The sequence below is a fragment of the Microtus oregoni genome, unplaced genomic scaffold (genome assembly GCF_018167655.1).
Source record: "Microtus oregoni isolate MIOR12 unplaced genomic scaffold, Mior012 000001F_ref0000356, whole genome shotgun sequence".
NCBI classification, from domain to species: domain Eukaryota; kingdom Metazoa; phylum Chordata; class Mammalia; order Rodentia; family Cricetidae; genus Microtus; species Microtus oregoni.
In genome coordinates, this window is record NW_024543060.1 from 61,533,248 (window position 1) to 61,544,832 (window position 11,585).

Genomic DNA, 11,585 nt, shown 5'->3' on the forward strand with positions numbered 1-11,585 from the left:
ATCAAATAAATCCTTCTGGTTCCTAGACTGCTGTGTCATGAAAGAGCTCCCTGGTTGGTCATGAGACCCATAGGAACACAGGGCCGGCTCCAGAGTGTAGCACACTGTTTTCAGTTTTCTTCTGTAAATTATGGAGATGATGAGACTCTATAAGTGAGCCCTCCCTGAGTGACACAAATACATGCATCCACCAGCTACACCCCCCAGGCAATCCTTGTGTCTGTGTTCATGAGCACTCCTGTGTATTAGCTCCTAAAGTAATTGCAAAAGTGTTTTTACTTTTCTAGGCTCAACCCTCCTAAGTACCATGCTTATTCAAACCAGGACATGATATTGACCTTGGAGTCTCTATACAGTCGTACTGCCCATGTGATTGGCTAATCCGTCCTTTTAGGTCTTGTGACACAGACTTATGCCTGATATCCATATTATGAAATCTTCCATGCCAAAAACTGTAGTCTGGAAATTTCCATCTCATCCCAAAATTATTGGTTTTTCTTTCACATCGTTTTTCTAGGAGGCTTCATTTTTTTCAGAGCACAAAAGCTACCTCAAGCAAAATAATTGACTCTGGCCCTATTCCCAAACACTTCCTCAAGACTCATCTCTGTAGTTTTTAATTAATTTATACAGTTGGGTAGTAAATTTTAAAATAGGTACCTTGATCAGGTCTTGTTTTTTTTTGATCTGGATTAGCATACAAGCTAAGAATGTACATTAAATGATAAATATAGTGGGTGAGAAGGCTTAGTAGGTAAAGGCACTTACTCATCTCCAAGCCTAAGAAGATGAGTTTGATCCCCAATACCCAGATGGTGGAGAAGGGAACCAATTCCAAAAAGTCATTTTCTGTCCTCCATACCTTCACCATAGCATGCAACCCCCAACCACATACACACACAAACACAAACACACATGCACGCATGCATGCACATGCGCGTGTGCACACGCACACACACACCAGTATTAAAATTAATCTTTTTTTAAAAAAAGGGAAATAAATGAAATAATAAGAAAATTATCATAAATCACAAATCTGAACATGATTTAATAAAATTCCATATTTTTCTATTTCCCAAAGCAAATGAATAAATATACAAATTTAAAGTAAGCAGCTTGATCAACTTATTAAACATATATATTCCTTTGAGAAAGGGAATCTAGGAGTTGGAGCCATGACTCAGTGGTAAGAGCGATTTCTGCCCTTGCAGAGGAGGGGTGTTTGGTCCCAGAACCCATATGATGGCTCACAATCATCTGTAACATTAGTTTTAGGGGACAGAGCCCCCTTCTCAGCCTCCATGAGTACCAGGCAGCATGTGGGCATGTGGTGTGCCTATAGGAACGCAGGCAATACTCCTTGAGTGTTTCTTAAAGAACGTATTAATGTTCGTCTTCTAACTCTCCCTACAAGTCAAATAAAACTCCTATGTTTTGCTCTTTTAATGGGAATTATTTCATCAAGTGCTAATTGTACATTCTCCATATTTTGGGTAAAGACATGGAGAATAAAAGATAAATAAAATTCTTACCTGAATAGTATTCATGCTAAGGAAAGAATATGAACAATTCAATATAATTCTTAGTACAAGCAAGTAGAAAGAAAATCATGAAATACAGTTTATGTGAAAATCATTGAATGTCAGCAAAAAAAAATAAGTTTAGAAGGATTACAGGGAAGGTAAGTAGGTAAAAAGGGAGTTGTTCTGTTTAAGTGGCAGTGAGTTCAGTTATGCTTAGTGGAAGGTCACTTGCTCAGCATGCAAGAGGACCTGGGTTCAGATCCCAGCACTGTAAAAAAAAATTGTGTCTGTATATATACATACATACACACATATGTATATATACATATATACATACATACAAATATATGTATTATGAAGTAAGGTTATATGTGATGTTTTGCTTTAAAAAGTAATAGAAAAGTCACTACCACTGAAAGGAAACAACTTTGAAGTCACTATAACAAAGCTTAGAAACAGGTTAAAAAAAATTTTGGTCATTCTCACCCTTTAGTCTCCCCTATTATCTGTACTCTCTCACTGAATATATACTTATTTTATATATATATATATATATAGTGTGTTAAATAATAGAATATATATGATATATGAGTAATATATTATGTGTAATGTATACATAGAATATGTATATAATTCACATATGGTAGATGTTTGGTGTAAGCTTCATTAACAAAAAGAGGTTTAAAAAGAAGTGTCTGCACAAGACCTGCCCAAGATTGGGCCCATCAACTTTCTTCATGAACTGGGGAGAGTCCCCTGAAACCTATTCTCTCCCTGAGATAATATTGACAGTTAAGGGTTGCTGAGGAAGGGGTGCCATTGCCTTCAGTGCTGTAGCCTCTAGGAAGTTTCTTTTCTTCTGGTAAATAACCCCCTTGCCTGATTAGTGAAGAAACACTAATCACATCAGTGGGTCAGTGGATCACACATCAAAAGAAAGCACAGAGGCTGGAAAGGGACTTGCTCAGAAGAGGCCACTGAGGCGATAGAAGAGAGGGGATGGTGAAGGTGACCTATTGTTCAAAAAAGAAATCTATGAAGCTGTCAAACAACAAAAAATAAGAGAGGTGTGTGTGTGTGTCTGCATGTGAGAGAGAGACAGAGACAGAGGGAAAGAGAGATAGAGGGAGAGAGACAGAGAGAGAAGGAGAGACACACAGAGACAGACAAAGGAAGTCAAAGGGAGAGAGAGAGAGAGAGAGAGAGAGAGAGAGAAAGAGAGGGAGGGAGGGAGGGAGGGAGGGAGGGAGGGAAGGAGAGAGAGAGAGAGATAGAGAGAGAGAGAGACAGAGAGAGAGAGACAGAGAGAAAGCAATATGGGCACAGCAAGGAAAAGACTGTAGAGAAGTTGCATGCACAGAACACATCAGGATCAGATGCTACCTGGCCACCTCAGTCACTGCAGGACACAAGGACTCCTTTGAAAAAAGAAAGAAGCCACTTTTGAGCCAGGAGCGAAAGACCTGGTTTATACTTTAGGAAGATTATTCTGATGGTTGTCCTGGATAGTAGGGTCAGAGAAAAGGCAATCTGAGAGAATTAACATGGATTTGTGAAAACTCAGGGTGAGGAATGTATATGCATGTGACTGAAGCGAGGAAGCAGAGGGATGGAGAAGGAGCCACGTTCTGGAAACAGCATCCTCCTTTCCATGTGTTGCATGTGTTTGCATCAAAACATTTTCCAAAAACTGCTGAGAGAGGGAGCATTAGGCTTGCCCGGAGAAAAGGGACCCCACCGGGAAGTTTGTATATCTAGAAATGATCTCAAGCTGGACTATAGGAGGATATCTGGTGGCTAGAGAAAAAGCCAGCATTCTCCAGGAACTTGTGAAACCAGTCCCAATCTGCCAAAATGAGTCATTCCCTTACCTGTGGCAGAAGGCACATATGGCTACCTGTGGTTGGATATCAAAGCCCATGTTGGCGTCCAGGCTTCCTCAGTCCCTTCTCACAAGACTTGTACATTGCAAAGTCCATGCCAACCTCCCCAGGCTTTCCTCTCTTTATAAAGGCAAGGTCCTACTGTCTGTTCTCCCTCCTCTCACAAATAGCTCCGGCCATGACCAGTCTGCTTCTCTTTCTGCCTGCTTTGGACTCTGCCAGATTCCCATGTATGCTTTCTCTCTCTTATTCATGATAAAAAACAAAACAAAACCTTCCTTTTCCTAAGAGTGAAGCAGCCATATTGCCCTTGTCTGACACAGAAATAGCACCCTGAATGGCTGGCTGCCCAATCCCATGTGCTCATCCAGCAGGACTCAGCAGGTTGCGTTTATACTTTCACTCAAAGTAACAGGTAGATAATAGGAGGTCCTAAATTTTAAAGGAAGTAGGCGTCTCATGGGGAGAGTTGAAGGGAAGAAAGGAATGAGGTAAATTTTGCAATTATATTTTAATTCTTATCTTCTGTTTAAGAATGATGAAGAGAAGGAAAACTGCCACTTTTCACAGTTTACCACGAATTTCTTGGATGACATCTTTCCAACTGTCTGTCTTGGCTATGCCTGCATTTTATGACTTTTTTCTCATTTTCATTATCAGTTTGTAATTAATGAGGAACAGGTGTAGCATCCAGTCATGGCTCAGGCAATCGCGAGTCAACATTACAAAGTTACATTACATCACCTCTTCAAATTGCAGGATCTCAGCAAGGACTGCCAGGAAACCGATCCTCCCCATATAGTTATTCATTTAAAAACAGCAAAGAAAGAATCAAGTTCATTATAGTATCCTGAGAGACCTTCACAGATGCCCTGAGCCTTGGAAGGTGCTCAGCTTCCTGCCTTTCTCGAGAGAGGAAATGTTTCAATGAGGAAGAAATGAGTCAACCCTTCAGCTCTCTCTGAAGAAGAGTAGACTCACCCTTATAACCACAGCCGTGAGGGATGCTGTTATTCTGCACTGCGGCCTGGGGGCATTGGAGTCGCACTTCATACACATGGGTGAAGAAATTAATTCTGATAAGTATTTTTTAAATATGCTAAAAAAAAAAAACCCTTCCAGTTCCAGCCCCAAGTCCCAGTTTAAAAGGAAACCGCATTTTCTGTCAAGAGGTGTCTAACATCACAGAATTCTAAATCCTGCATATTTACTATGGAACAAGAAAAGAAAAGGGAATATTCTTTGGGGGATTTTCGCCATCTCGGGTTCTGTCTTGAACTTGTTGGTGACTATGTGAGTTGAAGCATGGCACATTCATTGTTGTGGGTTGTTCTCACAGGATTGTTGCATTCATTTCAAAAGCATTTAGTACTGTTTTTTTTTCTCTATTATAAAAAGACAATCTCAAAATAAATCAAATTACCAGGATAAGAGAAAAGCAATTGAATTTTGGTTATTTTGAAAGGGCAATTGAAAAACAATGTATTTGGTTCTTTGTTCTGAGTGGATATGAACAGATTTCAATAAAGGATGATGAGGCCCTATAAGAGCTTGTATTGTTGGACCGAGGTGCAAACTTTCCATTTCAGCAGATTATCTATGAAACCACGACCTTGGTCTTTCTTTTTGCAAGTTATGACTACTCAAGAAGAAAGTGTGACTCTGTGAAAAGGTCTAAATTGAAAGAAGGAGGAAACAAGGGTTATAACGATTCAGGTGTGGCATTCTCTTGTTCCTTTTTGAGCCGTTCACATAGAGACTCTACTCGCAGTAAAACCGTTTGCTGCAGCCAGGTTCTCAATGGAAGCTATGTCAACTACTTAAATTCCTTTCTATGAAGAACATGGTAAAAACCTTGTCCAAAAATTCTTTTATTAGAATATTGCCAGACCCTCGTGTGAAAGAGGGAATTTTTATCATATGTCATCCAGTGTCTTTGATGAATAGAGTTTTGCTATAAAGTCATTTATTTCAGTATATGTACTTTATATTCATGTATTTTCAGTATGTGCACATATTCAGCCACAGTCACGTGGAGCTCAGAGGAAACCCTCAGGGGTCAGTTCTTACCTTGCCACATGTAGTAAGTCTCTGAGACTGAACTTAGGTTACCAGGCCTGGTGGCAGGTGACTCTAACCACTGAACCATCACACTAGCCCTAAAGCTATTTACACATGGTTAACATGAAGTGGAGTTTTATCAGGGGACTTAAGACAAGGAAGGGATCAGCTAATTTAGATCGTATCTCTGCTTCACTGTATGGAGATTCTGAAGCTCTACAGTGCCCCTTTGTTGTGTATTCCAGTGTCCTCATGTAGGAAGCTGTACTCAGAGCACTGACTATGCTGAGTAAAGATTTATGTGGTAAGCAAGCAAAGTTAATTTTAGGAAAGCACTTGGAGAGGGAATTAGGAGCTAAAGTAGTATGATAATATAGTCTGCTAAATCCTAATTTAAAGTTTGCTAAACAAACCCAAAGAGCAGCTATTTAAACCCTAGACATAGTCACTGTTGTACCAAAAGGGAATCTGGAAGTAGAAAACTTTCTGGCCACTTCAGTAAAGGCACAGGAATTCCATCCTGAATTTCTTAGCATATCATCTATGACTCTACATTGTGTTGAGACAATTTCAGAAAGGGATAGAACACTCTAGGTCCTTGCCCTAGTTTCATTCAGGACATGAAATTGTAACTCAGTTTTGGATTTTGATGTTATTGATGTTTTTATTTGCTTTTGATTTGGGGCTAGAAATGGAACCAGGAATCTCACACATGCTAAGTAAGTTAATTTGGAGTTTTCCTGTCAGTATGAGACAGTGTTCCCTCCAAAGTGAACATCATTCTGCAAAGCAGGATGTCCTCTATATGTATTGCTTTTATTTGTTGATAAATAAAGCTATTTGGGCCAATGGCTTAGCAGAGCAAAACCAGATGGGAAATCTGAACAGAGATAAAAAGAGACAGTAGGCAGAGTCAATGAGATGACATGAAGCTGCTGAAGGAGACAGATGCTAGAACCTTGCCCCATAAGCCACAACCTCATGGCAATATAAAGATTAATAGAAATGGGTTAGTTTAAGATGTAAGAGTTAGCTAAAAATATGCCTGAGTCTTTGGCCAAACAGTATTGTAACTAATATAGTGTCTGTGTAATTATTCAGGTCTGGGCAGCCAGGAAATGAATGAGCAGTCTCTGTTTACATTTCTGTGGAAATTGAAGGATTGTGTTATAAAAATAATTCTCAATAAGAAGAAGCCTCCAAAACGTGGACCTTTTATAAGGGCAGGTCCCTATTTATTTCTCTTTCTTCAGTATTGTTTTATTGTAGAATGGCATTATTGTCAACTTATTAAGCAAGTAAGAAAGCAGAATTTTACCTTATGAAGTTATTTCCTTCCTACAAGCTGGTCATGGTAGTACATGCCTGTAATTGTCATAAATAGGAAGTAGAGGACAGAGGGTTATACATTCAAGATCAGCCTCAGTGAGTCTGAAAGCACTTAAGGTAACCCAAGACTCTCTAGAAGACTATTGAAAATGAGAAGAAAAGAAGGAAAAAGATAACAAAAAAGAAAAAAACAACAAAAAATGTCCCCAGAATCCTTTTGTGTTGCAATAGAACCTTGAAAATGGCTCTCAAATTGTTCCTTTAGAGAGTGATGACCCAAATCTAAAGATATTTGTCCCAACTACACTCTCAAAGTTAATTCTCCCTTCAACACAAGCTCTCCCTGATCCTTCTGAGAATCCTATTACTTAGGATGCTTATTAAGAATTTTTCTTTTGCATTATTGACCATATTTAACTCTGAATAAAGGAAAATTTAGTCCTGATCATTCCTTGAAGCCCAGTGATGTCTCCTTTCCTTCTGATCTTGCCCTTCGGGTCTGGGAAGAGGCAGGGAACAGCCGTACTTATACGGACATGGCTGTGAACACGTTCTTTGCCTCAAAAGCAGTTCTACAATGTGTTGAGGAAGTTGTCCTCACAGTCACAAGAATAATAATCAGATTTTGCAGTCCCCATGGTGCCTCTGGTGTACCTGATTAACCTTGAGAGGCTTCTGGAGTTCTATCTAGAATAATAAAACAAAAATGCGTTAGCTAGACACAACTTTGCATTCTGAGCCTGAGGAACAACTTGTTTTCTCTTAAAACAAAAAGGAAATAACTCGGAAAAGAGTCCAAACACCTGGTTTTTACTTTCTGTCAGAGCTGGTGAGATGGTTCAGTAAGGAACTACCAGCCATGCCTGGCATTCTAAGTTTCCAGGATCCACATGGTGGGAGAGAACCAACTTCTCCAACTTGTCCTCTCACCTCCATAGTCACATACATGTGCACACACGCACACATAATGACACACAGACACACACACACACACACTGTAAAGGATCTCCTCATGGATGAGTTTGGCTTAAAATTTTAGGCGTAGGAGGAAACATAGTTGCTATGTTTATTCATTATAGGAAAACCCCACAAATACTCTTAAAAATAATATGGGGAAGCCAGGCAGTGGTGGTACATGACTTCCCCATCACTCAGGAGGCAGAGGCAGGTGGATTTCTGTAAGTTCAAGGCCAGCTTCATCTTCAGAGCGAGTTCTGAAGAACAGACTCCAAAGCTACACAGAAAAACCCTGTCTGGAGAAATCAAATAAAAACAACAACAATAATAATAGCATGGGGAAATCAGGCCTTATTTTATTGAACTTAAATATATTTATATATATTTGTCCTTTTTTGATATTGTTCTGCTCAGCCTCACTGACTAAAAGACACACCTATTGCCCATGCCATTTGTAGAGGATTGAGTAAGAATGGGCCCCCATAGACTCATAGATTTGAATGCCTGGTCACTATTAGAAGGTGTGGCCCTATTGAAGGAAGTGTGTCACTGAGGGTGGGCTTTGAGGTTTCAAATGTTCAAGCCAGGCTCTTTTTTTCTTCCTGATGCCTAAGATCGAAATGTAGAACTCTCAGCTCCTTCTTCAACACCATGTCTGCCTGCATGCTGTTCTGCTTCTTGCCATGATGATAAAGGACAAAACTTATGAATAAAAGCAAGCCCCAACTAAATGCTTTCCTTTATAAGAAAGGAGTGGTCATGGTGTCTATTCACAGCAATAGAACAGTGAGTAAGATACCACTTGATACTGATAGATGGTAGTTAGGTAGGCAGTAGGAAGATGGGTAGGTTGATAAAAGGAAGTGCTTTTACATGTATGTGTACATATATGCCACATGTATGTGGCTGCTTAAGAAGACCAACAAAAGGCATGAGATCCCTTGGAACTGGAGCTGGAATGATGAGCCAACTGGTGTGGGTACTGAGAAACAAACATGGAGCCTCTCTGAGAACAGCAAGCACTCTCAACTATTGAAACATCTCTCCAGTCCTCTCCTTTCCCTTCCAATTCTAACACCATTTGTGCTTCGTAGTGAAAGATTAATAAAAAACAGTTAAATGAAAGACGAATTTACAGTATTGACTATTTTAAGATATGGTATTTACATGATTAAATATGGTGAATTTCAGATATATATATATATATATGTCAATGTTTTGAGCCTGTAATAAAATATAAAATAAATAATAAATAAAATATAAAATAAATAAAATAAAAAATAAGTAAATGAAATAAAGGGAAAATAGAGCAAAAGACAAATTCAAACTTTAGTTTCCAAACCTACAAAGAGGCAGAATCACAAAGAAAGGTGACCTACCTTAAAGGCATAGATAGCCTGCCAGCCAAAGGCAAAGGAAGATGACAGGTGGGTCCAATGACATTAGGGCTGAACAGCTCCTGAGGCACTGAGTGAGCATCTAAAATAAATGTGATGCTTGATGGGTTTGATATTCTCTGGAAACCTTTGGGAAAACATTTCAAGTAGTTTGCTTTCCAAACCTTTTTCTTGGTAAAGTAAAGAGTGGGAACGTGTCACCTGAAGTCCAAGTGACTCCCTCGGCGGTTAAGTCAATCTCTATTCATAGAATGGGCATGTTCCTGAGCCTGAGCAATTTATGTTTCTTTTATTCTCGGAACACATATCAGCCTTGCTAGTCTCAGACCAGGTTCTTGACGTACTTCAATGTGATATTGTGAAATAAAGAAGCCTTTCTCCCCATGTGCACTAAGGTTTGCATAAGGGAACTCTCACATCACAAACTACGAATCTGAAGGTTGTGTCCACAGACCCTGGCTTCCATGAGTGAATTCACTACACATTCGCAGTAATGAGACATGAGATCTGCTCCTGTTAATAGTATCTCTCTTGCTAAAGAATTCACAGAATAAAAATAACTAAGGGCTTTTTCATACTTTTGAATATTTTTTCACTCACCCTGAAAATTTCCTAATCTATACTAAGACCCAGGTAGATTATGATTTTGCTATTTTTACGATATAACTTCAGCTTACTAAGAATAATTCAAGTCTTTTATCATCTCTACTGGATAGAAATGAAAGATGTTAAAAATAAAAACATCCTCACTGTGTACATGAAGTAGGTTATCACTGCAAAGTCCCTGCTCAGATCTATGAATGACATACAATAAATACTATAAGAATCCAAAGTGTTTTAATCAGCTTAGAGCACTGTCTTTTTTCTCTCTCATTTTTAAATAAGAATTTTCAAATCTTTGTCTATGTTAGCATATCTGATAATATTTCTGCTAACTATATTAAATAAGTTCCTAAATATTTCTGCAGACATGGCTCCTAATACTTTTCTTTCACTTCAATTGTGTTTACATTAATTTTTAAGTATTTGAACATCATGTAATCTAATGACACTGAAGTATAATAAATGGTTTTGTTTTTATAAAAGTAACCAGATTTCCTCTCTTATCTGAGACTTGGTTAACTGTATACTGTGGAACATCATTAAAACTCATTTCTCTTTTAAGAATGAGTTGTTAATTTATATTAAAAGGGAAAAGGTGTCTTTTTTACTATGGAATTTCATAATTCTTAGCACTGACTACCATCTTCACTATGATCATTTTTTTCTCTTTTCCAAAGATGACCCCAACTTGCCAACCATTCTTAACAATTTTTAATCAGTAGACATGATGGACTGTGACTCCCAGGACAGATCATAGGAAATCAATAAGTGATCTGAGCCTATCAATCTACTATCAGAGACAAAAGATTGTTTTGCATAATTAAGATTTAAAGATGCTGTGTTATCTAGCAGTATATGAGGAATGTTACTACCACTTTAAATCTATGTTCTCCAATTGGACTCCTCAATTATCACATTGACTATATTTGGTAATATATATTTATGTAAGCATGCATGTATGTAATATATTTATACACACATGTAATAGCAATTAATAAAAAAGAGGCCACAAATTTAAAAGAAAACAAGGAAGGACACATGAGACGGTTCGGAAGGAGCAAAGAGAAAAGAGAAATGTTATAATTATATTATAATCTCAGAAAGTAAAAATTATGAAATCACTATCCTCTTCTGTATTTATCTCTTTCCCTCAATTTTCCACTCACGGCAGTTTGCACATATAGACATAAAACATTTCAAAGTCATTGCCCTGGCTAATAAATACCCTGTACACAGATATAAAAAGATCTAGCTTTATATTTCTATTTTATGCAACGGTAGGCTTTCTTATGGTTTTAAGAGTGTTACTATGTGCTTTTCCTCACATTTTTTACAGAGTTCATGTAATTTCTGTGAAATTTATTGCATCAAAGTTCTTAATAACCAAAAATTCAACAACAAACCTGGAAATGAAAGTAATAGTAAACACCTGCAGTTCCACGCTGAAATCCTCTCTGGACCGAGCTCTCTGCTCCTTCCCAGCAAGTTTTTGTGATCTGCTCAATACTCATAAAGCTCATACTTCCATCAGTCATCTCGTCATTAAAAAATACTAAGAAAAATATGACCTTATGTTTATCTCAAATGTTAATGTCACGTTTAATTACATAGATAAGAAGTTATATCTGATTCTATGTTCAATATTAAAAATTCTTATCTGAGCCATGCTGATAAAAGGAAATGGCGTGTTTTTCTGGTTATGGCATCATGCACATTAATTAAAAGCAATTCTAAGTCCTGTGAGTCAACACTCAACCTTTGGGAAAGAGAGGGAGGTCTGCAAAAGATGGCTCATTTGACATTGAAGAAAATGGCCAATTGCATTATTTAAA

The 11,585-nt window shown here is 38.1% G+C and overlaps 1 pseudogene; it reads right to left on the bottom strand.

Moving 5' to 3' along the window:
• The window catches only part of LOC121463564, a 43,882-nt pseudogene extending 40,438 nt beyond the window's left edge, over positions 1 to 3,444 (bottom strand).
• Positions 3,445 to 11,585: the final 8,141 nt, after the last annotated feature.